The sequence below is a fragment of the Mesoplodon mirus genome, assembly GCF_964341445.2.
Source record: "Mesoplodon mirus genome assembly, chromosome: 1".
NCBI lineage: Eukaryota > Metazoa > Chordata > Mammalia > Artiodactyla > Ziphiidae > Mesoplodon > Mesoplodon mirus.
In genome coordinates, this window is record NC_138976.1 from 76,585,451 (window position 1) to 76,612,557 (window position 27,107).

The window sequence follows — 27,107 nt, forward strand, 5'->3', positions numbered from 1 at the left end:
GGAGGCTGCCTCTGAATGGAGCAAGCTAACACCCACCTAATCTCCTCATTTCCAGAATGATCTCTAGCCCTCCATGGTGCCTGATGGCCCCTGGTCCAGAGACCCTCTATTCTACCCACTGTAGAGAATCAGTCTCCATTTGTTTGTGTTTGAATGTGTGCCAGGATTGAGAAAGGGCAGTTGCCCCATGGTAGGGAGTGGGAGAGATGATCTGCCTGCTCCTTTTTTTTTTTCCTGGCTGCATTGGGTCTTCATTTCTGCACACCCTTGGTCGCGGTACGTGGGCCTCTCACTGCGGTATGCTGGCTTCAGTAATTGTGGCAAGTGGGCCTAGTTGCTCTGCTGCATGTGGGATCTTCCCGGACCAGGGAACGAACCAGTGTCCCCTGCATCGGCAGGCGGATTCTTAATCACTGAGCCACCAGGGAAGTCCCGATCTGCCTGCTTCTTAAATGTACTTATCTTAGTTGCCCCCCACCACATACACACACATATACACACTTTCAGAGACCCCTGGTGCTTCTAATTCCTAAGTTTGGGGGGATTCTGTGAATCAGGTTGGTTCTAGGCTTTTTTTCTCAATTTTATGAGTTCTTATGTAGGAAGCAAAGGTGGAAATGTATTTACACCATTTTTACCTGAACACATATACACGTTTTGCCTTCTCCAATTTTTCAGGAATGTAACAATATGTAGTATTGAGATTACTTTTTTATTTAAAATTCTGATTTGGAAAAAAAAACATAGAATAAACTTTTGATTCTGGACAAAATACTCTTGTTTTATGCAGAATCCAAAGATTTGATGATATTTCTCTGCTATCAAAGGAGGGTATATTATTTTTCATACGCAAATAGAAAAAGCAGTCCTCTCTGAATTCAGAGAACCAGTTAAGTGCATTCAAAATTATTAGGCTTGTGTTAAACTGATTTAAGATAAATAGATGAAGTAAGCTTCTCCTCAAATCATGAAGCATTTCTTTACCTTAGTAAGTGAGCAAGGTTCTCAAATTCTGACTGCCTCATAAAGATTAGATGGATTTTATTGTTAATTTTCCATAGATAAAATTAGATGTTTAATACTTGCCTTAAATACTCTCACGTTGTTCTTTGATTTGAAGAGGATCATTCAGACCATCTAGACTGAATCTGGAGCTCAAGGTATTAAAATTATGGAAAAGACACTGGCCAAGCTTACCATCCTCTATGATACTTGACCTTGAGGCCAGGGGCTGACTTAATTCCTCTTTGCATTTCTGGTACCTAGAATTGTACTTGGTATCTAGTTAACATTTCTTAAAACTTATCACGTGAATAAGAGAGGAAAACGTTCATAGTCAAAAGCACAACTGTGTCATATATATTGACAACTTCAAGACAATTCTAAATTGTACTCCAACTAAACATTTCAGTATAATACAACCTTGGGCCAAGTTCTGCTTGATAATAACCATGTTCTCTACTATTACCACAGTCTCTAAAACCTTACGATTCTGTTTCTCAACCAAAAATACCATCCTTTTACTTTTAAAAAGAACCTTTATCTTGCTGTATTGAAACTTATATTTAATTTAGATTATTAAGCAAAACCACTTGACCTTCCCAAAGCATCACAGCCATTCGGGACGACTACATAATTTGTGGGATCTCCTGCAAAATAAAAATGTGGGCCCCTTGTTCAAAAATTATTAATAGTTTCAGGATAGCAACTACAGGGCATTAAACCAAACAAGCGGTCCCTCTAAGGATGACATGCTGACCATTTCTGGAAGGAGTATACTTCTGATGTTTCTTCCAATAAAAGTTTACTTTGGTTCAGTTGTTACAGGGCTGACACTCCCCTGCTCAGTGACCTTTCCTGTGAGAGCAGTTGGGGCATTCATTATACAGTCTTTGCCTGAAACTCTGCATTTCAGATACATGCTGGCGTTCAATCACATAGCTATTACACTTCAGACTTCAGTTCCTTAGACTGCACACTTCCCACCATGGGCATTCAGTAATTGGTGGTGATAATTTTCAGGTGCTTTCTTTGTGCTCTGACAGTAGCTTTCCATGGGTGAAATTCTTCCAGCCAAATTAACGTAAAACGCAAGATCTGATCCCCAAGGGGAAAAGAACTTGAATAAAAATATATCTTCTATTTCTCAGCTCCTGGCAGTTGGTAGAGCTACGTATTTTCCCCCATCACACTTGTGTGTCAGCTCAGTGTGTCTGAGCACCTGCTATTCATATCAGAAGGAAATGAAACCAATAGCATTTTTCTTTCCCAGTGGCAGTCTTGAAACTTCCTTCTCTTTTTTTTTTTTTTTTTTTTTTTTTTGCGGTACGCGGGCCTCTCACTGTTGTGGCCTCTCCCATTGTGGAGCATGGGCTCCGGACGCTCAGGCTCAGCGGCCATGGCTCACAGGCCTAGCCGCTCCGCGGCATGTGGGATCTTCCTGGACCGGGGCACGAACCCATGTCCCCTGCAACGGCAGGCGGACTGTCAACCGCTGCGCCACCAGGGAAGCCCGAAACTTCCTTCTCTTTTGCCAGTAAGCCATCATTCTTCTTAGAGACTGCTTTTATACTCAGGCATGTCCGAGATTTCCTTGACTTATTTGTTTTGAACCTTGAATCTGATAGACACTTAGAAATGTATGTGGTTCCACCTTCACCCATAGGGGCACTTTACATGAACCCAGTGGGCTAAATGTCTCTTAAGGGTTTACCAAAGGATGATTGTGATCCCATCAAGAGAAGTAAAGGTCCTAAGGGAAGTAAAGAGCTAATATTTATTGATGACGAGTAAACGTTCGATCTTTGCTATCTCAGAAGACGGGCATGTATTAATATGCTGACTTTGGATACATTGGCACCGCAGTTCTGTGGTTGCCTTGCTGTGAAGGATGCTCCCTTGGATCCGCCCCAAAATAAGCAGTACCTGATACAGGGCTAACCGGACTCCCCGCACAGTCCAGGAAGCTGATGGGGCTGGCATGTGGAAGCAGGCTGAGAGCTCCTCTTCAGAAGGCAGAGAGTCAAAACCCATGCCTAGAAGTTACAGAGAGACAATTGTTCTATACAAGGAAGAGTTTCTAGTGTGGTTAGAGAAGAAATAGGCTACCTCTGAAAATACTGAGCCTCTCACTGGAGCTGAACGACCATCTGGGAGAGCTGCTGGGGAGGGGAGGGAAACATCACGTGGCTTTCTTAGCTAGAGTGCCTTTTGGTTTCCTTGTAACCTTGCAGTTCTGGGTTTCTCTTAAGGTAACTCCCAAGAGAAGATGCTTGATTGTAACCAATACAGAGCCTCATGGGAGGAAAGTCTAACCCATCTTTGCCCTTTCTTATGAATAGAGCGAAACCAAGCCAGCAAGCATGTGGCCTTAAATAGGCCTAAGGCTTACACTGCACCCACTTGGCACGGCATGCTTCCTTTGAGGAAACTGTAATATTATATAGCCATAATTTCCAGTCTGGAGGGGTAAGCTAGCATAGAGACTTTTGAATTAGAATGCCAATCTGCCGTTCAGCAGCTACGTGACTTAACCTCCTAGGCCTCAATCTCTTCACCTGTAATAAGAGAATAATGATATCTTCCTATAAGATTATTGTGAGGATAAGATGAGAAAATATGTATGACTGTCTAGTGCCTAGAGTGTAACATGTACTCAAATATCCAGTTTTTTAGTAAGATAGCCCTTCAGACATTCTTGTAGACACACTGCGTGCTCAGTACTATGCCCAACTAACACAATTAGAGGACACCTGAACTCCCCTGGGTCCCCAAGGATGAATGATTCCATATTCTGTCTACATTACCCCAGGACCTCCAACCAGGAAGCTGGTTCCACCAGTGATAACCAGTGGATTGCTTCTAACTGGTGATAACCAGTGGACTGGTTCCAACCAGTGACTGTGAAGATACGACTTGAAAGTACAAGGTGAAGTACAAAGGAGCAGAGAGTATCCCTGGAAAGGCTAACGTTCTAGCAGAGTTTACTTCACCGTTGCCACCTCTGATGGTCAGCCTAGTTCTGAAAGACCTAGCCTTTCAATGTGAATTAATACCAATCATGGGCTAGGAATGGTTTAAGGAAAGTAACCCAGTTCTGAACCCCTGTACAAAGTTTGTCCAATGAATGAATGACGAAGTGAATGAGGTCAGTCTTAAACCTTTGAATTAACTGTAAAATGATGCCAGAGCTCAATATTTACTGAGGATTAGAAGAATCAACCTAGTCCCTCAGTGTTTCCATAGATAAGCCATCCAAAGATACGGATATCTATCCTTCTGTATTAAAAAAGAAAAAGTAATTGGTGTTCAAACAGCAAAACAACGGGGATATGTCAGAGGGCATGGGAGCCAACTGAAAGAATTCTCAACGGGTGAAACTGGAACAATTCGAGCAATAAAATAACATAGTATTGAATTATAAACCAAAGAATAAATAAATATACAAGTCCATACTGATATTGCTGTATGATTGAATAAATAAATTAATGGGGGAGAAGAAACAAATCTCCCATCAGAAGAATTCCAAATAATTATGTAGCTACTCTGCCCTCAAAGAGGTGGAGCGTAGGGGCTTCCCTGGTGGCACAGTGGTTGAGAGTCCGCCTGCCGATGCAGGGGACACGGGTTTGGGCCCCGGTCCGGGAGGATCCCACATGCTGCGGAGCGGCTGGGCCCATGAGCCATGGCCGCTGGGCCTGCACGTCCGGAGCCTGTGCTCTGCAACGGGAGAGGCCGCAGCAGTGAGAGGCCCGCGTACCACAAAAAAAAAAAAAAAAAAAAAAGAGGTGGAGCATAACTCCCCATCCTTAAGTGTTAGCTCTACCTAGCAGCTTGCTTCCAAAGAACACAGCATGGAAAGGGAGGTAGGGGTAACTTTACAGTGAAGCAACCTGATAAACACCACCTTGGCCAGGTAATCAAGATTAACATCATCAGGGATCAGTCATGTTAATACTCTATACCCTTGATATGATGTGATGAGAATGGTACTTTACCTCTGTGATCTTCCTCCCAAAAACCTATCATTACTGTCTAACCATGAGAAAGACATCCGCCAAACCCAAATCGTGGGACATTCTACAAAATACCTAATAAGTACTCCTCAAAACTGTCAAGGTCTTCAAAAACAGGGAAAGTTTAAGAAACCATCACAGTCTATAAGATTATAGCCCAAGGAGATATAATGACTAAATGTAGTGTAATATCCTGATGGGGTCCTGGAACAGAAAAAGAGCATTAAGTAAAACTTACAAAATCTAAATAGAGTATGGACTTTTGTTTTGTTTTGTTTTTTAAGTGGTTGGTGTTTCTTCCCTCAAAGTGACATCACCAAAACCTACACAACAATCATGCATTATAACAGCATTTCTTATAATGTGAGTGCTGGGGATCATGTTTTAAAACTACCTGTGAGGCTTTACTTGAAATGCGGTGTACTCGGTATATGGGTTGTACACACAAGGACACAGGTAATCTGTTAAATGGTATAGGTCTTTTTGCAGCCACACTTAACTGTGATTAACGTATTATGCAGATTATATTTTAACCTGCCTTGGAACCTCAACCCATACAAGGCTGGTATGGATTCCTTTGGCTTTTATAGCTCAAATTTCCCAGTTTCCAGAATTTGGGATTGGGTCGAAGAAATTTTCCATGCGTATGTGTCCGGGGTAAGGGAAAGTTTCTTGCTTATACTTAAGTGCCCATAGTTGACATACAGACAGCTGTAATTTCTTTATGTCCCAAATATAGGAAACCAGGCTGCGTCTCTCCTGAGGGAAAGGTACATGTAGTCAGACCATGTTCCATTCACTGCAGGCTTAGGAAACTTTACTCAGAGATTGTTGCCTTGGCAACACGTGTCATCGTCATCACTCTAAGGCACTCTTTTTACATCAACTCCAGCCTTTTCCACTGTCAAGGAGACGAAAATCAAAGCAAGAAAGGTGTATGATTTCTTTGATACTGGTTCTGTGCACACTATTGGTTTTTATATCTTTTTTTTTTTTTTTTGCGGTACACAGGCCTCTCACTGTTGTGGCCTCTCCCATTGCGGAGCACAGGCTCTGGACGCTCAGGCTCATCGGCCATGGCTCACGGGCGTAGCCGCTCTGTGGCATGTGGGATCTTCCCGGACCGGGGCACGAACCCGTGTCCCCTGCATCGGCAGGCAGACTCTCAACCACTGCGTCACCAGGGAAGCCCGGGTTTTTATATCTTGATACCGTTCCTCGAAAACAATCATCCCATCTCTTCCTGAGAAAATGTTAATATTTCCTGTGAACTCATATGCTGTTTGCATTGATTTTGTTTTTATGACTGTTCCTGGATAAACGTGTGGAAGTTGGTCCAAGTTTAGGATGAGTCAAATGCAGTGTAGAAATAAGCTACTTCCTCACATATTGTAGCTGGTCTTTTTCACAGGGACCTGTATGGCACTGAATAAATTACCTCTCTCCTATGAGATTATATAGTTCCTTGATGCCCCAATTGAAGAATTTTCTGTCAGCATCCTTATTTAGGGTGACAATAGTGGGTAAAATACATTGCTATAGGAGAATAGAATGCCACAGGGCTGTATTTTCAAATATTATGGCACATGTAACAATTCCGGAAATAATAATCAGATAGGGTTCTTTGCTTGCAAGCAAGAGAAGCTGCCATTGCAAAAGGAATAAAAGCTGGCATTACACTGGGAAAACACCAGTTAGTTCACATAATGTAAGGAAAAGGCTAAACTGTCAAGTCAAGGGAAGAATATGAAATGTGACAGCTCAGGGGATTCATTCATTCATTGAGCAGTATTTACTGAGCATCTACAATGTCCCAGGCACTGTGTCCTCGGTGAGGATATAGCAGGGAATCTGTCATGCTCTTGCTTCCACTGAGCTTGCTTTCTGAGGATGTCAAACCCACAGACAGCTTCACGTTCGCCTGCTGCTGGTGTTATTACTGAGCTCCTATAGTTTTCACCCATCATTCATCCAAGATTCAGACCCCTTAGAGTGTCCAATGAGCATAGGTTAGTCAAAGACACCCTCACGGGGTGAGGTGCTGTCATGTACGTTCCCCACAGGACCACATGGAATGAGGGAAGGCTAGTTCTCCAGAGGCTGAGTGGGCTGCCCTTACCAGCAGAGGAAAGGCGTGCTGGGTGGGCAAAAAGAGAAATCCACTATAATTTAATACTACTCCTGTGAAGAAAGGAATGAGAAGGCTCAGATGTGGCTTAGAATTCGGCTAAGGCCACTTATAACTAAATAAGTATAACCTTGTGTATGTTTTCATAACCTCTCTAAAAGTCCCTTTTTTTAATCTGTATAAAAATAATCCCTACCTCATAGAATTGTGTTTTTTGTTGCTATTTTTCTCGGATGCCCTCTCAAGGCCCTTTACAATCACTACCCACTTCCTCCTTCCCAAACCTCACCACCCTCCTGACTTCTAATACTGTTTGTTAGTTTTGCCTGATTTGGGACATTATATAAATAGAGTCATACCATGTACTCTTTTGTACCCAGCTTCTTTGCTCCATATTATGTTTGTGGGTTTCACCCATGTTGTTTGGTGTGGCTATATTTATTCATTTTCATTGCTGAATAGTATCCATTGTTTACCAATATTTGTTTATTCTATTGATAATGGACATTTGTGTTGATTCTGGTTTAGGGCTACTATACAAAGCTCCTAAGGATATTCTCATACATGACTTTTGGTATCATATGCATGCATTTTTAGGGGGTGTATACCTAGGATTGGAATTGGTGGGTCGATAAGTATGCTTTTCTTCAAATAGTTTTCACCGTACACCTGCCCCCAGCAACGTAGAGCAGTTTTAGTTGCATCACAACCTTGCCAGTGCTTGGCATTATCATAGAATCATTTTGATGTTTAAATCTGGATCACATTTAGTAGCCAGTTGAGAGCTTGTTGTGATAGTTGCTTAATAAAGTTATATTTTCACACAGTTCTGAAATATACATAGCGTCTATAGATATTTTCCATGCTTTTCTAACAAATAATATTTCAGTACATTCTGCAGGTATGGTTTTCATCTTAGCATGGAAGTCCTTACTGGGTTGGATAATGTGTTGGACAGTCCTTACTGGGTTGGACCCTTTTTTGCATGTGTTGATGGTAAAGCTTTGCTTGGTAAAGTGTCACATTCACTTCAGAATGGGTATTCTATCCCAGCTCCCAGCTGTGTCTCATGAACGATGTTTATGGTGAAACTGCCAAGCACTGAATCTCTCTAAGCTGTTCTACTGCTCTCTTCCCCGTTCAAAACCAAGACAGGCATCAGTCTTGCCTGGGTCGTGCTGGGGTTTTAATTTGCAGTGGCAGGTAGGGTAAGGGAGATCATACACTTACTAGCCTGTGCCACCTGGGTCTTCGGGCACAGTACTTAGCTTCTCAGGACCTCCTTTGCTTCAGGTATGAAACTGTGTTGATAATACCCACTTTGATAGGTTGGTAACATTGTAAATGAGATAATATATATAAAGTGCCAGGTTCAGTGCCTCAGTAAGGGGCAACTATTACTATTCTTAGGGGTGGTGGTTTTTGTTGTTGTTTAATCTCAGGCACGATATACTGAAAACTGCAGAATTTTTTAATTGGACAGTGTCGAAAAAGACCACAGACTCAGAATTTTAAAGTAAGACTTAGCCATTTGAAGAACTACACTGCTAGAGGTAGAAGAAGAATACTCACCAGCCAAGGGGCTGGGACCACCTCACCCTGTCTTCCTAACATATCAACATTATGAGATATCTTTTGTACCTGGGCATATCCTACACCTCCCACAACAGCCCCTTCCGGGAATTGCTTTATGATCTACTAGAAAAGAGAGCCTTGTTCTCACAAGTAAACAAGCTTCAATAGGGAAAACTGAGAATACACATTTGAAAGAAGGTCAAGTGTACATTTGGAAACTAGAGGAATCACAGTGTGTGTTCACGAGAGCAAAGAGGAGTGTGACCTTGAAAATCTGTAGGAGGGTCTTAACGGTTGTTCAAGGGAGTTACATGGAGGATATGTTTGCTGCGTTTTAATTTTTAATTCTATCACGGGACATGAAATGCTTTTGATTATGGAGGTTGATTTCCTCGTTTTAAAAAACTGGCCATTATTTAGCCCCACACTTTTACTTTAAAAATTAGGAAACTAGGGACTTCCCTGGTGGGCAGTGGTTAAGAATCCGTCTGCCGGGCTTCCCTGGTGGCGCAGTGGTTGAGAGTCCGCCTGCCGATGCAGGGGACACGGGTTCGTGCCCCGGTCTGGGAGGATCCTACATGCCGCGGAGCGGCTGGGCCCGTGAGCCATGGCCGCTGAGCCTGCGTGTCCTGAGTCTGTGCTCCGCAACGGGAGAGGCCACAACAGTGAGAGGCCCGTGTACCGCAAAAAAAAAAAAAAAAAGAATCCGCCTGCCAATGCGGATTCAATCCCTGGTCCAGGAAGATCCCACATGCCACGGACCAACTAAGCCCGTGTGCCACAACTACTGAAGCCTGTGCACCCAGAGCCCGTGCTCTGCAACAAGAGAAGCCACCGCAATGAGAAGCCCACGCACCACAGAGAATAGCCCCCACTCGCCGCAACTAGAGAAAGCCTGCACGCAGCAACGAAGACCCAATGCAGCCAAAAATAAATAAATAAATATTTTAAATAAATAAATAAAAATAAAAATTAGGAAACTAAGGTAAATAGAGGTGACATTACTTAAATTCAGCATCACTCGGCACACAAGATAGGTAGTAGCAGAATCTAGGTCCTTCAACTCTGAATCCAATGACCTTTCCATTGATCCTTTCTTAAATATTATGAGGGTTGAGGCTGACTTTCTAAAATCATTGCCCGGTGAAGTCTAAATTTATTTCAAGGAGCATTTGTTTTCCCTGAAATTGTTTTTCACTGAAACTCTGTGCCATCTAGAATTATAGCCGGGGTTAATTATAGGTTGTCAAGACCAGATACTATGTCAAGTCTTTTAGATGCTTATTCATTATGTACTTGGAACAGGACTGGCCTATGCTTTCACGATTACCGCTGGTGTTTGGTTGTTCCTGGCAATTAGTAGGAAATTGTCCTACACAGGTAATATTGCATCAAGGGGATCATCTGAGATCATCTTTCCTGCAAGGTGAAGAAAAGTGTTGGTTAAACAAAGTAGGTCATTAATACCAAGATAGATGAACTTTTGTTCATCCAAATGTTGTAGATTTTATTCCCTAAATATATAATATCTTCCCTACAAGAAGGTATATACACTCTTTTCTAGCTCTCAGTTTGTAGAACTAAAAGAAGTGGGCTCTCACTCTTCAAAGTTGAAATGTTCATGCAATTGTATTTTTAATGTCTGTTGATTAAGAAATTACATATGGATGTATAGATTTGATTATTCTGGAATCCCACCAGGCTCTATTGTTCACTGACTGGTAACATTTTTTTTAACATCTTTATTGGAATATAATTGCTTTACAATGTTGTGTTAGTTTCTGCTGTATAACAAAGTGAATCAGCTATATGTATACATAGATCCCCATATCCCCTCCCTCTTGCGTCTCCCTCCCATCCTCCCTATCCCACCCCTCTAGGTGGTCACAAAGCATGTGGTAACATTTTGCCAGCAGCCATAGTGATTCTGATGGAAGCAGCAACTCCAATAGATTGTGTCCAAAATGTCTCCTAAGGTTTTCCTTTAGCGTTTGTCTAGCAGTGTGCTGGAGCCCGCTCCTTCTGGCACTTGAGAGTCAACTGTGAAATTTTGCAAGCCAGTTGTTAAGCACAGCCATTATTAGAAATTAAATTACATAAACTAACAACTAAATGAGTTATATATATATATATATATATATATATATATATATATATATATATATATATAGTGTGTGTGTGTGTGTGTGTGTGTGTGTGGTACGCGGGCCTCTCACTGTTGTGACCTCTCCCGTTGCAGAGCACAGGCTCCGGACACGCAGGCTCAGCGGCCATGGCTCACGGGCCCAGCCGCTCCGCGGCATGTGGGATGCTCCCTGACTGGGGCACGAACCCGTGTTCCCTGCATTGGCAGGCGGACTCTCAACCACTGCGCCACCAAGGAAGCCCAGTTATATTTTTAAAAACGTAATACTCAAAATCATCCCTTCCTAATTACTTCACTATATACCTACTGTTATTTGCCCTTGAGGTTGTTTATGTACACTGGATCTGTATCTTGGGAATACTAGGTAGTCTTCTATGGTGCATTCCATTCCAGCTCCTCATTCAGCAACATCACGTTGGTAAACTGAAGCAGAAGTATTTATTCCACAGCAATTGTCAAGCGCTATAAGTCAGGGCTAGATTTATTGTTTTGTTAATCATCTCTTTTTAAACCTTCAAAGTGTGTCGTATCTATAGCCATTGCATTGTCAATAGCATAAAATATTGAGGAAGTAATTTTCCATTATTTGAAAACTGTTTTTCCACTTATCAGAAAAGTAGCTTATACCATTGACAAGTGAGTGAAGTTCTGACAAGTGTCTTTATTGTATTTTGTCTTATTAATGTAAAGGAAAATACCAACCAACATCATGTTAGAACTACACAGTCATCTACTGCAATCATAAGTTGGCTGTGGATGCAGAAGTTCTACCAAAAATCAACAGAAGCATTCTATGACAATCAATTGGTTATATGGAATTGACAGTAAAGACTATTGCATGTTTTATTATTTTTTGTATATTGTGTGCTACACATTCTTTGCCAGTAAAATTTATAATAAGCATATATACACACAGACATTTTTTCCCAAAATTCTAGTTGTTAAACACTTCCCAGTACACCACTCCTTATATGCCACTGAAGTCCATAAAATGTCTATTAGAATTATCTTCAGTGATAATATTAATAACAGCTAAAATGTATTCAACACAAGCGACAGACTTTATAAGAGTCACCTCACTGAATCCTCGCAAATGCTGTTATATTGCTAGAGACAAGGGGACAACGAGGAGGTAAATTCAGGCACCTCCAGCTTTAGTGGAGAAGAGGACGTCCCAAGGGCAAGAAGCATGGGAGACACTTGCATATAAATTACTCACGTCAGTCTTGTGATAAACAAGGAAAGTTATCATATGGATAAAGAACAATCTCAGAGAGATGGAGTAACTGCCTAAGTGGCAGCTAAGTAACACTGGTTAGAAGGGGAAACCACGAGGGGAGAACCAAAGCTTTCAGGTGCCTCTTCGTAAATCAACTCACATGTCATATAACTACGTCATCTAAGGAAATGCTGTGGAGGCCTCTGAATGGTAAATACTTTGAGAACATTTTTGTTAATAGCCATTGAGAAATTTCACATTAATAGGATGTAGACGTGCATATGAAAGATAGGCATTATCCAAAATTAATAGCCTAAGTCAAACTCCCAAAATGGATAATTTAGACTTCTCCAGAATAGGTAGAATAAATGGGAAAGGGTATCATTTCAGTGACAACTTTAAACATTAATATTTGTATTTACAGATTGCTAAGCACATTTACACATGTCAAAGAGTCAGGTATGTGAACAGTGTAAAATAATGGGTAGCCTTTTTTATGGTGTTTTACAAAGTGCCTAATCATTTATTAGATGATTTATGTGTTTTTTCTGGAAGGTAGGATTTCTTGAGCGTGACACCTGGTAAATGGCTACATATCTGACCCCAGTAAAGTCAATGGTATTCAGAGCTCCTGAACACCAGCCAGGTCCAGCCTACAGAACTGGACGCCAACCCTTCCAGGCACTCTCAACACCAGCTGCAGAGCAGAGCCAGCATTGAACCTCGAAGGCATGGGCGAGGCCCTTCAGCAGAGACCAACATCTTCCTCATGCTTTGTCAGGTTCCCCAGGATGGGCCCTTCTGGTCCTTAGTAGACGCATACCACACCATGTCTGGACTGCATGTCCCACTGCACTGCCTTACCATTCTGTTAAGCCAATATTTCTTTTTTCTTTTTTTTTTTTTAGATCTTAGTGTTTATTTATGACAACCTGATATATTAATTTGAATGCCTATGACCATTTCTCTAAAATACTAGTTTCCCAAAAATTATATAGGAAATAATATATATGCAATTCATCAAAGTTTTATCATGCTGAATATATTTGGAACTTATTATATTTCCTGTTCTTATTTTGCATAGGTTATTACAAACTGTTCTCCACCAGAACTCTTATTTTTACAGTGTATATTTTTAATAAAAATGGCATATGTTTAAGGTGTAAAACATGATGAGTTGCTATACATAGTGAAATGGTTACTGTAGTCAAGCTGATTAATATATCCATCTCCTCACATAGTTACTATTTATTTTTTTTTGAGACTAGGAATTGGTTTTATTTACTCGAAGTTAGCTTGTTTCTTCACTAGGTTATGGACTCTTAAAGGTTAGGGACTATGTTTTGTGTCTGTTTTAGTTGGTTTGGTTTGATTTTGTTTGTTTTTAAGATCTACTCTCTCTGCAACTTTCAGACATACAATACAGTATTGTTAACGACAGTCACCGTGCTGTCTATTCCATCCCCAGGACTTATTTTATCTTATAACTGGAAGTGTGTGTGTGTGTGTGTGTGTGTGTGTAGAGCACCTGAAATCTCCTCATGTAATTGAGATCATGCAGTATTTTTCTTCCTGTGTCTATAAGGCAGTATTTCTTAAACTACAGGTTCTAGAACCACCTGCTTCAGAAACAGCAAGTTGGTAAAAATTCAGCTTCCTGAGCCTGTGAATTCTAGTGCATGGTTGGTATGAGAACCACTATTGAAGCTAATGGGGTGTCCTGACTTTCTAAAGCACCTAGTTTTTAATTCCTTAACTTAAAAGAAGGGTTTTGGTGTATAAAAGGACCACTGCGAGAGATCATTAAAGCTGAGCCATGATTTGGAAGCCAGAACAAGTCCCAGTTCTTCTCAGAGATGCCAGTACTCTATTCCCCACCCATCTCAGCCAGCCACCTCCCATCCTTGGCAAACTAGGGCTCTGTTCGATTTGTCTCTCCTTAAACTCCTTATGTTCCTAATGACTCCAGACAGGGTGTTGACCTGTCCAGCAGAAACCAGTAGTTTCTGTGACATTTTCCGATTATTCCAGGCAGAGCTTATAATTAGTTTGGCATTGGCCCGGCCACGTGTGAGAAACCTTCATGTCATTATGCACCTCTTTGAAGCTAGCAGGCCCACTAAAAATCAATTCTGCTAATGGTTTTCTGATAGCCCTGAACAGTGATAATTACAGTGTACATCAGTGAGAGCAAAGCTGCCTTGTAATCTGTTCTCGTATTATTTTTTTCCAGCAGCTTCTGCAGACTTGATAGTAATTTGGATTTTGAGTAAATGATGCCACTTATGTGCTGAGGTGGTCATCTCCACCCTGTGCATATTTAGCACATTGACATGAGGAGGACCTGAGTGGAGTCCGAAATCTAAGCCACAAACACTATCTAGATATTCCTGGTAGGCTCAACAAATGTTTGGGAGATTTTACTGGAGTGCCTTACTTTTTAAAAATAGGAAATGTAGTGTTTAGCAAAGAAAAGGAATAGTACTTCTTTCAGGTACCCAAATGATAAATTTCCTGAAGGTTAAGTTTACTGGTGTTATGGGCTAAGGAAAGGAAGGGAAAGTTAGTGAGCCCCAGCCCACTGGCCAAGGCAGGGTTTTCCTTTAAGCATTTATACCACCTGTACGTTTGCTGGGGTGGCCATAACAAAGTACCACACACCGGGTGGCTTGTCTCGCTGTTCAGGAGGCCAGGAGTCTGAGATGTTGACAGTGCTGCTTCCTTCTGAGGACTGTGGGGATGAATCTGTTTCTTGCTTGTCACCTGGCTTCTGGTGATTTCCTGGCAATCTTTGGCATTCCTTGGCTTACAGAGGCATCACCTGGTCTCTGCCTTTATTGTGACATGGCGTTCTCCCTGTGTGCACGTCTGTGTTCAAATGTCCCCTTTTCATAACAACACGAATTGTTACTGGCCCACCCTACTCCAGTATGTCCTCATCTTAACTAATTACATCTGCAATGACCCTATTCCCAAATAAGGTCACATTCTGAGGTACTGAGGACTAAGTTGTCAACATACAACTTTTAAGGGGATACAATTTAACCTATAGCACCATCTCTCTGAATAAGGATTTCTTTTTCTGGAATCTTTTTCCCCAATCTTGCTAGGAAGCAAGTGTAAAGAGATGGCAGAGTATCTGACTACAAACCACCATCCGTGGGAGTCATGTCATTGAGGTACAGGGTAGGGGGTAAGGGTGCTGTGGTTCAGAATTATTTGTTCACTTTATCTTAAACCCTTATGGTTCCATTGGCTTACACAGCATGGACATTTCCATTTCAGCATACTGTATTCCTGATAGGCTGCTCTGACCTCAGTCTTGGTTTTCTGGGGAAGTTGAAAGAGGGCCAACTAGGCTAAGGATCAAAGCTTTTGAAAGCTGGAAGGACCTCTCCAAGTTCAAAGCCCTGATTTTTACAGAGGAAACCAGGGCTCAGGGCAGTTAAACGGCTCACCCAAATACAGCACACACCACACTTAGTGCCAAGTTAGTACCAGAAGTCAGCTACCCTGCCTCTTGTTCTAGCATATTCTTCCACATACCATGGACGCCATGGGTCCCCTGTGATTTAAAAGGTCCCAATTCCTGTTGCCTTTGTGGTGCTTTCCTCTAGCTAGAGTACTGTTTTCAGTGCATGCCACTTATCTGAGGGTGTTTGCATTTTTATATTTGATAATAATGATATATATCTAGTCATTTTGCTCTTTTTAACATTTATCATCTCACCAACTTTTCTGAAAGCTCCTTAAGCCAGTGACTCAGCCATGTGACAACTGTTTACCAACTTATTTTTCACTTTTAGCACAGTACCTGGATGAAGTAGGCACTCAGTATACATTTGAATGGATGACTTATAGTTTTGTGAGCAGAAAAGCAGATACTGTTTTTTCATGCAGACAGTTCATTGTTGAAATATAATTTGTGTATAGTAAAATGCACACATTTTAAGTGTATAGTTTCATAAATTTTGACAAAAATGTGTATACTCCAGTAACCATCACCCAGATCGAGATAAAGAATATTCACGGGCTTCCCTGGTGGCGCAGTGGTTGAGAGTCCGCATGCCGATGCAGGGGACACGGGTTCATGGCCCGGTCTGGGAAGATCCCAAATGCCACGGAGCGGCAGGGCCCTTGAGCCATGGCCGCTGGGCCTGTGTGTCCAGAGCCTGTGCTCCACAGCAGGAGAGGCCGCAGTGATGAGAGGCCCACGTACCGCAAAAAAAAAAAAAAAAAAAAAAAAGAATATTCCCATCATACCAGAAGTTCCCTTCTGTCTCTTCCTAGTCATGACCCCCCAAGGTCAAGGGGACATTCCCCTTTGTTTTCTCCTGGAAGCTTAATAGTTTTAGCTTTCACATTTTGTCTGTGATCCGTCTCAAATTAATTTTTGTGTATTGGGGTATCAGAGTTCCTCTTGCTGTTCTTTAATATCTGTTCCTGCCTGTCTTAAGTCAGATAATAAAGACTTATTTATAGTAATAGATTTGTCATTTGGAAACAGATTTATATATGTCCTTTTTTCTTTTATATAATTAAACCATTGTTGCTGGGGATATCTTAGGAACATAGCAAAGGGTGAATTTTTTGCAGTGGTTGGACACTTGAGTGAATATGTGTGGCATTGCTCCAGAGTCAGGCCTGGGCTCAAATCCAATGCCACCATTTATTAACTGTGGTTAGACACGTTAGCCTTAAAACTCACATGTACAAAATAAATAGGAAGAGACCCAACCTAACAGGGCGATCTTTATTTTTTTAATTTTTATTGGAGTCTAGTTGATTTACAGTGTGGTGTTAGTTCCAGGTGTACAGCAAAGTGAATCAGTTATACATATACATATGTCCACTTTTTTAAAAGATTCTTTTCCCATATAGGCCATTACAGAGTATTGAGTAGAGTTCCCCGTGCTATACAGTAGGTTATTATTATCTATTTTATATATAGTAGTGTGTATATGTCAATCCCAGTCTCCCAATTTATCCCTCCCCCAACCTTATCCCCCTGGTAACCATAAGTTTGTTTTCTACATCCAAGACTCTACTTCTGTTTTGTAAATAAGTTTATTTGTACTTTTTTTTTTAGATTCCACATATAAGTGATATCATATGACATTTGTCTTTCTCTGTCTGCCTTACCTCACTCAGTATTACAACCCATCCATGTTGCTGCAAATGGCATTATTTTGTTCTTGTTTATGGCTAATATTCCATTGTATATATGTATCACATCTTCTTTATCCATTCCTCTGTTGATGGACATTTAGGTTGCTTCCATGTCCTGGCTATTGTAAATAGTGATGCAATGAAAACTGGGGTGCATGTATCTTTTCAAAGTACGGTTTTCTCCAGGTATACGCTCAGGACTGCGATTGCTGGGTCATATGGTAGTAGTTCTAGTTTTAGTTTTTTAAGGAACCTCCATACTCTTCTCCATAGTGGCCGTACCAATTTACATTCCCACCAACAGTGCAAGAGGGTTCCCTTTTCTCTACACCCTCTCCAGCATTTATTGTTTGTAGATTTTTTGATGATGGCCATAGTGACCGGTGTGAGGTGATACCTCTCTGTAGTTTTGATTTGCATTTCTCTAATGATTAGTGATGTTGAGCATCTTTTCATGTGCTTTTTTGGTCATCCTATCAGGGGGATCTTTGATGATTAAATGAAATAATGTCTGTAATGCAATCATCACAGTATAAACATCACCGTCAATGAGGACTGCTAGCTTTATTTTTTTTTTAATATCTTTATTGGAGTATAATTGCTTTACAATGGTGTGTGTTAGTTTCTGCTTTATAACAAAGTGAATCAGCTATACACACACATATATCCCCATATCTCCTCCCTCTTGCATCTCCCTCCCTCCCACCCTCCCTATCCCACCCCTCTAGGTGGTCACAAAGCACCGAGCTGATCTCCCTGTGCTATGCGGCTGCTTCCCACTAGCTGTTTTATATTTGGTAGTATATATGTCCATGCCACTCTCTCACTTCGTCCCAAATGTGTGTGGGAGGATGTTGAAAAGAAAAATAAATCTCCTAGAGATATATGGTGGAAAAGTTCCCCGAACTTGGATGGGGGTTCCTTTTTGAAAGCATTCTCCCTCCAGCCACCACCCACACACGTACACAGGTTTTCCTCAGAGGGAGGGCCCTGACCTCCTTCCTCTGCTTGCTTCTGAAGCTGCTGGTGGCAGGAGCTCAGTTGCTGCCAGCTCTCTCAGCAGCTGTGACTTCCGGTCCCCAGAACTAATAGACTTGGCAGCACACTGCTTGCTTCTCTCTTCCCCTGCCAGTTCAAAGTGCTACTCTTTGTGCTCTGTCTACAACAGTCTTTGTGCCTCAGGTGTCACTTATGCAGGGAGAGACGAGGGTTAAATCCAAGTGTTAGACCCATAAGGCAGCCATTGCTCAATTCCAGAGAGAGCCTGCCACTCTGCTTGCCTTTTATTAGAAACAGGCAGCCTCCTTGTCTAAAAACAGCCAAAGTGGGAAAGCATGGAAGTGGCTGAAAAGGAGAGAAGACAGAAAGAAAGCAACAGATCCTTCTGAAAGCCTCCTGTCTGGCAGGGTAGGTTAGGAAGGTGGGTGGTAAAGCATTCTGGATGCAGTGACCATGGCCAAGGGCTTCCCAGTTCTCTGGGTCCATACTTTGCGGGAGGGGCGGGGGGGGGGGTCTTGTAGATGTGCCCGTACACTCAACCAAGGAGCTTGGCATGAAGGAGATGCTCATCCTGGCACAGGCATGAGACTTGCTGCAGGCTGACACTATCGCAGCTGCAAATAGGCACCCCAGTGCCAGGGCTTCAGAACTCCAGACCCTAGAGCAGCCTCCACCCGCAAGCCACCCTAGCCAGAGTTGAGCTTTTCCAAGAGGGGCATGTGGCCTTGCCTTGATCATCCCATCAGAAGTGCCTGAGTCATGCTGGGGTGGGCCTGCCCATATGCAGAGTGTGTCTCTAGGACTGAACAAGTATTTGTAGCCTTTAAGTGAGACTAGGCTATACTTGTCGGTTGTCTCTGCAAGTAGAGCTTTCCCGTCCACATTTGTTATCATCAGTCAGTGTTCCGGTAGCTAAACTTAGACCAGCAGAAAAAGAATTCTTTCCAAAGTGTTATGATAAATCTGTCTATGCCAGCAGACCTCCTCAAATAAACACCCCCTCCCCCCACCCCCAGGAAACAAGCAGAGTCCCGGAGGTAGAAGTCATAGTGATACTCTAGGTAGTTTATACAGAAGAGCATTACCCTCTGTCTGCCTTTCTTTCACTTGCATGTTCTGACTTGGTCCTCTTGATGGCCCTGGGAGGTGGGCTGGACGGGGACTGCCATTCTCACTTTCAGAGGAGGAACCAGGACCCTCAGGGTCATGACTTGCCCAGCGTTGTAACTAATAATCCGAGAAGCAGGGCTTGTATTCAGGCCTCCACACTTAGTCCAGATGTTTCCTAGGTTTTACCCACATGGCATTCAGTCCATGTCTAAAGGGCAAAAACCTCCAACTGTGAAGCAGACTAAAACGTGGTAGGAATTTGAGCAAAAGTTAAAAAAAAAAAAAAAAAAAAACAGAGAGATTCCAGTTAACCTTGATGATGGGACCATTTTTCTTTGCATGGCCCAGCAATCATGATTTTGAATCCAGAGAGGGAAATGTAACCCTAACACACTGTTGGCTAGGCATTAACAACATTTACATAGTCATAATAATATAAACTCTATGTATTGATTTTCTAATTTTAGAATCAATCCATGGACAAAGCAGGAAAAATTGTTTATAGCTACAAGATAAGAATAAGGTAATATAAGTATGAATAGCCAAGACAAAGTAAAGATTTTTAAAGATCTTTTTAAAGTATATCTAATACAAAATGAGAGAGGAAAGCAGGGACAAAGAGTAAATAATATGGGAAATTAAAGATATATGGTTTGTGGATGATGGACTAGAAAAAGTTATTAAGTATATGATTTACAGTTACACAATAAATAAAATATAAATAGCAAATGTTGGAAGGAAGTACGAAGTAGGGATAGGTAAACATCCTTTATATTGAATCAATAGATGCTGCCTTGGGTTGAGAATATATTTTATTCCCTGACTCATCAAAAGATATGAAGGGAACCGTCAGAAGGGCTAAAAAGAGAAATGGTGAAAGGTGCCGCCTTTGGGGAGATGACTGGGGTGCAGGTGAGAGCAGGAGGTTGTTTATTTCATCATAAGTCATCTGTATTGTATGATACATTATGATATTACTTTGACACAAAAGAAATTAAGGCAGTGAGAGGATGACTTTCAAAAGACAGAAATTGTGCTTTTAAAAGACAAAAACCATATGTTCTCTGAGCAAATACCCTCACGAGAATTAGCTATAAAACACTCATTAGGTCTGCAAACAGAAATCAGAGTGTTCCAGGCTATAAAATGACTGATGTCTGTTTTCAGCAGTCCAGCCAGGCTAATGCTCTCCAATGAAGCCAAACTAATGTTGCTGGTAAAAGAAAGGAGCATTTTTGTAAATGATAGAGAAGCCTGCGTGGCATCAGAGAACCATTAATGTCAGCTCCCAGAGGGAGCTGGGAGGACATAAAATTCCCCCTCCTTGTACTGCTCTTACCTGTGACAAGTTTGTGATGTGTGCAGAGACCAGAGCACAGAGCAGCTGAAGAATATTGGCAGTTGCTCTGCTTTTACAAGGGAGGAACAGAACTAGATAGATTAACTGTTTCCTGAGCGCCTTGCTGCAAATTAGGTGCAATTAGCCCTCAGACAGTCTGACTTGAGGGAACTGTGGCAAAACTTGATGGTGCAGAACCCAGGCAGCCAGCCAGACTTTTAAACCCATTCATGTAAAATTGCTTCTAGACATGGATCTTCCCAAGCTACAAGGCTGAGGAATGGCAAGCCCTCTGACTGGATCCCTGGGTTTTGAAGGCATTCTACCCAAGAGAGATGCTCACACTTATAAGTGACCCCTAAAATGGAATCTGGAAAACTCTCAGCCAGAGAAATTAGAAATTGATTCCAAATAGGCTTGTGCCCAGGAAATCAACAGTGAGTAAGAAAACAGGGCAATAGCAAAAATATTTCCCAATGTCAGAACTGAAGAGAAATGAACATGAAATTGATCAGTGACATTAAACATTTAAGTGAAAATCCCTTTTTTAAAAAAAATTTATTTATTTTTGGCTGTGTTGGGTCTTCGTTGCTGTGCTTGGGCTTTCTCTAGTTGAGGCGAGCGGGGGCTACTCTTCGTTGCGGTGTGCGGGCTTCTCGTTGTGGTGGCTTCTCTTGTTGCGGAGCACGGGCTCTAGGCACGCGGGCTTCAGTAGTTGTGGCACATGGGCTCAGTAGTTGTGGCTCGCAGGCTGTAGAGCACAGGCTCAGTAGTTGTGGTGCATGGGCTTAGTTGCTCCATGGCATGTGGGATCTTCCCGGACCAGAGGTCGAACCCGTGTCCCCTGCATTGGCAGGCGGATTCTTAACCACTGCGCCACCAGGGAAGTCCCGAAAATCCCTTTTAGAACATATCTTACCTTTCTACTTGGGGCATCTTCAAAGAAGGAGGAATTTGCTGTCGGCTAGGGATGGATTTATTTAGGTTGGATGGTTTACTCTTACATTACCTCCCTACTCTTTTGATAATTGCTCTTCATTAATTTTTTAAGTAGCAATGACATACACATTCAAAGTATAGCATAAAGGTTCTTAAAGCCCAGATAATACTTTATGTCCTTATGTGAAGCATTTTCATGTATAACCTTTACTAACCTCTTTGCTAAAAGTAACATAACGGAATGTTAAAATGAAATATTTTTACTATCAGTTTCACCAGAGACCCAAAACAAAAGCAAGGTGTGAGACTGCAGGACATGCAAAGGAAGTGGTCAAAAACCGTTAGTTGACCACCACCTCCACTCCCTAAAAGAAGTTAGAGAAGCCAAGAAGAGTTGGCAGTTTGAGTGTGATCTTTGGAGAGAACTGTCAGGGAGTGTGGGTGCCTGTCCCAGCCCAGGGAAAGGGACTTCAGTGGGCTTCGGAGGGCTTGCTATTGTGTCCCATGGAGTATAGGAGACCTGGGTGTGTCCCCTAGTGTCTGACTCATGCCTGAGACCCCAAAAACTCCAATGGCAGAGCCTGGAAAGTGTGCTGCTTGGAAATGGTCTATGCCACTCACTCACTTCTCTCCCTTCTGTGCTTTATTTTTCTCCTTGGTGCTTTTGACCAATGTAATATGTATTTTAAGTATTTTTCTCATTATCTGTTCTCCTCGATGCTATGTAAGTTCCATGAGGCAGAGATCTCTGTTTATTTTCATCTCTGCTGCATCCTGGCACCTAGAATACAATGTGCAACAATGGCTCTTTGTGTTGTCCATTCGTTATCACTCATCACTCCAACAATCCTGCATGTTTGGTATTATTCTCATTTTACATGTGGGAAACTGGAGTTCAGAGGGGTTAAGAAACTCATCCAGTATCACACACACAGCTAAGAGGAAGAGCCAGAATTCAAAGCCAGTCATCTGATTCCAAAGTTCATGCTCTGCCTGGAATGCCTTATCTGCTCAGGTATCCGTTTCCCTAGAGTGTATTCTCATTCTTTCTTGGGCAGTACGTAGGACCTAATCTAAGAGTTTTAGGCAAGTAAAATGCCAGTTCTGTACTCTGATCTCACTCAGTACATACTGAATAATGAAGATAACAAATATTTTTAAAAGATGAATCAATTGGTTATATAGCTTTTGCTATTTTTTAACATCTATTGGAGTATAATTGCTTTACAATGGTGTGTTAGATTCTGCTTTACAACAAAGTGAATCACTTATACATATACATATGTTCCCATATCTCTTCCCTCTTGCGTCTCCCTCCCTCCCTCCCACCCTCCCTATCCCACCCCTCTAGGTGGTCACAAAGCACCGAGCTGATCTCCCTGTGCCGTGCGGCTGCTTCCCACTAGCTATCCACCCTACGTTTGGTAGTATATATATGTCCATGCCACTCTCTCACTTTGTCACAGCTTACCCTTCCCCCTCCCCATATCCTCAAGTCCATGCTCTAGTAGGTCTGTGTCTTTATTCCCGTCCTACCCCTAGGCTCTTCATGACATTTTTTTTTCTTAGATTCCATATATATGTTAGTATATGGTATTTGTTTTTCTCCTTCTGACTTACTTCACTCTGTATGACAGACTCCAGGTCCATCCACCTCACTACAAATAACTCAATTTCGTTTCTTTTTATGGCTGAGCAATATTCCATTGTATATAATGTCAGATTATTCTGAGTGCACTTAATGGGACTTTATAAATGCCTGATTATTTATATAGAGCTATATATTTATATGTCATTTTGTTTTAAGTATTAAAACATTGGAAGCTTAAATAGCTTTGTTGTTCTTGTGAACTATTAGATATTCATTATTTTTAATAATGAATATTTATTACATTTTTTAACTGTGGTAAAATACATGTAACTTAAAATTTACCATCTTAACCATTTTTAAGTGTACAGTTCAACAGTGTTAGGTACATTCACATTGTTGTGCAACCAATCTCCAGAACCTTTTCATCTTGCAAAACTGAAACTCTGTACCCATGAAACAACTCCCCATTTCCTCCCTCCCCTCAGCCCAGGCAACCACCCTTCTACTTTCATATCTCTGTGAATTTGACTACTTACATGAGGAAGTAGGTGGAATGATACCACCTATAGGCTACTGTGAAAAATGCTGCTGTGAACATGGGTATATTAGTTTTAGGGTTACCGTAACAAAGTACCACAGACTGAGTGGCTTGAACAACAGAAATGTATTTTCTCACAGTTCTGGAGGCTAGAGGTCCGAGATCACTGTGTCAGCAAGGTTGGTTTACTCTGAGGCCTCTCGCCTTGACTTGTAGACGGCCGTCTTCTCCCGCTATCTTCACATGGTCTTTTCTCTGTGTGTCTGTGTCCTAATCTCCTCCCCTTCTTATAAGGACACCAGTCATATTGGATTAGAGCCACCCCAATGATCTCACTTAACCTTAATCACCTCTTTAAAGAACGTATGTCCAAATACAGACACATTCTGAAGTACTGGGGGTTAAGAGTTCAAGATATAAATGGAGGGTTGGGGGAGGCACACATTCCAGCCCATAACACTGGGGGAACAAATATCTGAGAACCTGTTTTCCGTTCTTTGGGATATATACCCAGAAATGAGATTGCTGGCTCATATGGTAACTCTTTTAACTTTTTGAGAAAGATAGATATGTGGCTTATAAAGCATATTTTACCTACTTACTTTTCCTCAAACCTTTCTGGCCATGATAACTCTTCTCAAACAAAAGATCTCCACAGCTCACATCAAGCTCACAACAATCCTGCATGTTTGGTATTCTTATTCTCATTTATTCTCAAATCCTGCATTTGTTTATTATTATTCTCAAATCTTTATTATTATTCTCAAATCTTTATTATTATTCTCAAATGTTTATTATTCTCAAATCCTGCATTTGTTTTTGCTGGTTTATATGATGATTTTCAAGCTCCTAGATACATTGGCCTCAGCTCCCTCAATTTCTGCAGTGGCAAATTTCTAAAATTTCATCACAGATGACCATAGAAAAAGTGTTTAATTGGAAAACAGAGTTTATATCCTAGTTTATATCCTATTCAACTGCAGTGTGACCTTGGGCAAGTTACTGTGCCTCCCTGGGCCTTAGTCCCCTCATCAGCGAAGTAGGGATGTTGGGCTGACATATACACAGAGGGGCCAGGCAGAGGTGATGCAAATGGGTAGAAAGGCCAGGTGTGACACCGAAGAGAGCAGTGGGGACCCTGGGGAACCAGAAAGGACATGCCACAACCTCATCGCTACTCAGAAATGTGGGCTCAGAGTTGCCTGCTCTTCTCGTTTCTCATAAGAAGCTGTGGAAAACTGGATTTGGTAGGGATTTCCTGTTTCTTAATTTAGCAATCATTCAAATTAAAAAAAATCTCCTTGGGCCCAAAACACACTTCTCCCAGCCAGACTGGCTCTGTGGGCCAGCAATTTGCATCTTCTAGGCAAAGCATCCTCCAGGATAAAGGTCCCCTTACCTCTGCTCGTACTTCAGCAGCACTGGCCCTGTGACACTGCTGATGGTCCCCAGGCTTCCCCAGCCTGCAAGCAGCATCTCTCCACCTCAGGCCTTGAAATCGCAGAGCCCAACTCTCTCATGTCAGGTCAACTAGAATTTTTTTCTCTATTAGGAAAAAGGAGATGTTTTCTGAATGACCGGCAAATAAATCGGGGGTTTATTCAATACAGATAATTCTAAAATGTATGTAACCTAAAAATATCTATTCCATCACATTTCTGATATTTCTAATACTGTGTACTGAGAGATCAAGTTTAGAATCATGACCCTTGGTGGGAATATACGTTGGTGCAGCCACTATGGAGAGCGGTATGGAGGTTCTTTAAAAAGCTAAAAATAGAGTTATGTGGTACATATGATTCAGCAGTCCCTCTCCTGGGCATATATCCAGAAAAGACAAAAACTCAATTCAAAAAGGTGCATGCAACACAATGTTCATAGCAGCACTATTTACAATAGCCAGGACATGGGAGCAACCTAAATGTCCATCAACAGATGAATGGATAAAAAAGATGTGGTGTGTGTATATATGTGTATTAGGTATGTATGTATGTATACACACACACACAATGCAATATTACTCAGCCATAAAAAGAATGAAATAATGCTATTTGCAGCAATATGGATGGACCTAGAGATTATCATACTAAATGAAGTAAGTCAGACAAAGACAAATATCATATGATATCGCTTATATGTGAAATCTAAAATATGACACAAATGAACTTATCTACCAAACAGAAACAGACTCATAGACATAGAGAACAGACTTGTGGTTGCCAAAGGGGAGGGGGGGAGGGAGAGGGATGGACTGGGAGTTTGGGGTTGGTAGATGCAAACGATTACATTTAGAATGGATAAACAACAAGGTCCTAATATATAGCACAGGGAATTATATTCAATTTCCTGTGATAAACCATAATGGAAAAGAATATAAAAAAGAATGTGTATATGTGTATAACTGAGTCACTTTGCTGTACAGCAGAGATTGGTACAACATTGTAAAACAACTATTCTTCAATATAAAGAAAAGAATCATGACCCTTAGGTACCTCATGAAACTTTTAAAAAACTTTATTAAGATATATTTCACATACTACAAAATTCATCCATTTAAAGTATACGGTTTTGTGGGTTTAGTATATTCACAAAGTTGTGTAACTGTTACCAGAATCTAAATTTAGAATGTTCTCAATGCTTTAAAAAGAAACCCCACACCCAATAGTAGTCACTCCCTATTGCCCCCTCACCCCTGCCCCTGGCAACCACTAACATCCTTCTGTCTCATAGATTTGCCTCTTCTTACCCTTCACCTAAATGGAATCATACAACATGTGGTCCTTTATGACCAGCTTCTTTCACTTACCGTGTTTTCACGATTCACACATGTTGTTGCATATATCAGTGCTTTGTTATTTTTCATTGCAAAATAATATTCCACTGTATGAATTATTTATCCATTCATCAGTTGGTGGACATTTGGATTATTTCCACATGTTGGCTATTATGAGTAATGCTGTGAACATTCATGTTCAAGTTTTTGTGTAGGCATATATTTTCATTTTCCTTACGTATATACCAAGGAGTGGAGTTGTTGGGTCATATGATTTTGAAGATACACCAAACTGTTTTCCAAAGTAGCTGCATCATTTTACATGCCCATCAGCAATGTAAGAGGGCTCACACTTCTCCACATCCACCCCAACACTTTATCATCTGTCTTTTTTGTTACAGCCGGCCTAGTGGGTATGAAGTGGTATCTCATTGTGGTTTTGATTTGCATCCCCCTAACGACTAATGATGTTGAGCATCTTTCCATGGGTTTATTGGCCATTTGTATATCTTTTTTGGAGAAATGTCTATTCAGATATTTTGTTCCTGCAAAAGCATCACGTGGAA

The 27,107-nt window shown here is 41.4% G+C and overlaps 1 protein-coding gene across 2 annotated transcripts in view; it reads left to right on the top strand.

The window, feature by feature from the left end:
• Positions 1–27,107, top strand: part of PIP5K1B (phosphatidylinositol-4-phosphate 5-kinase type 1 beta) — a 329,179-nt gene that overhangs the window by 273,040 nt on the left and 29,032 nt on the right. The window lies entirely within an intron of this gene.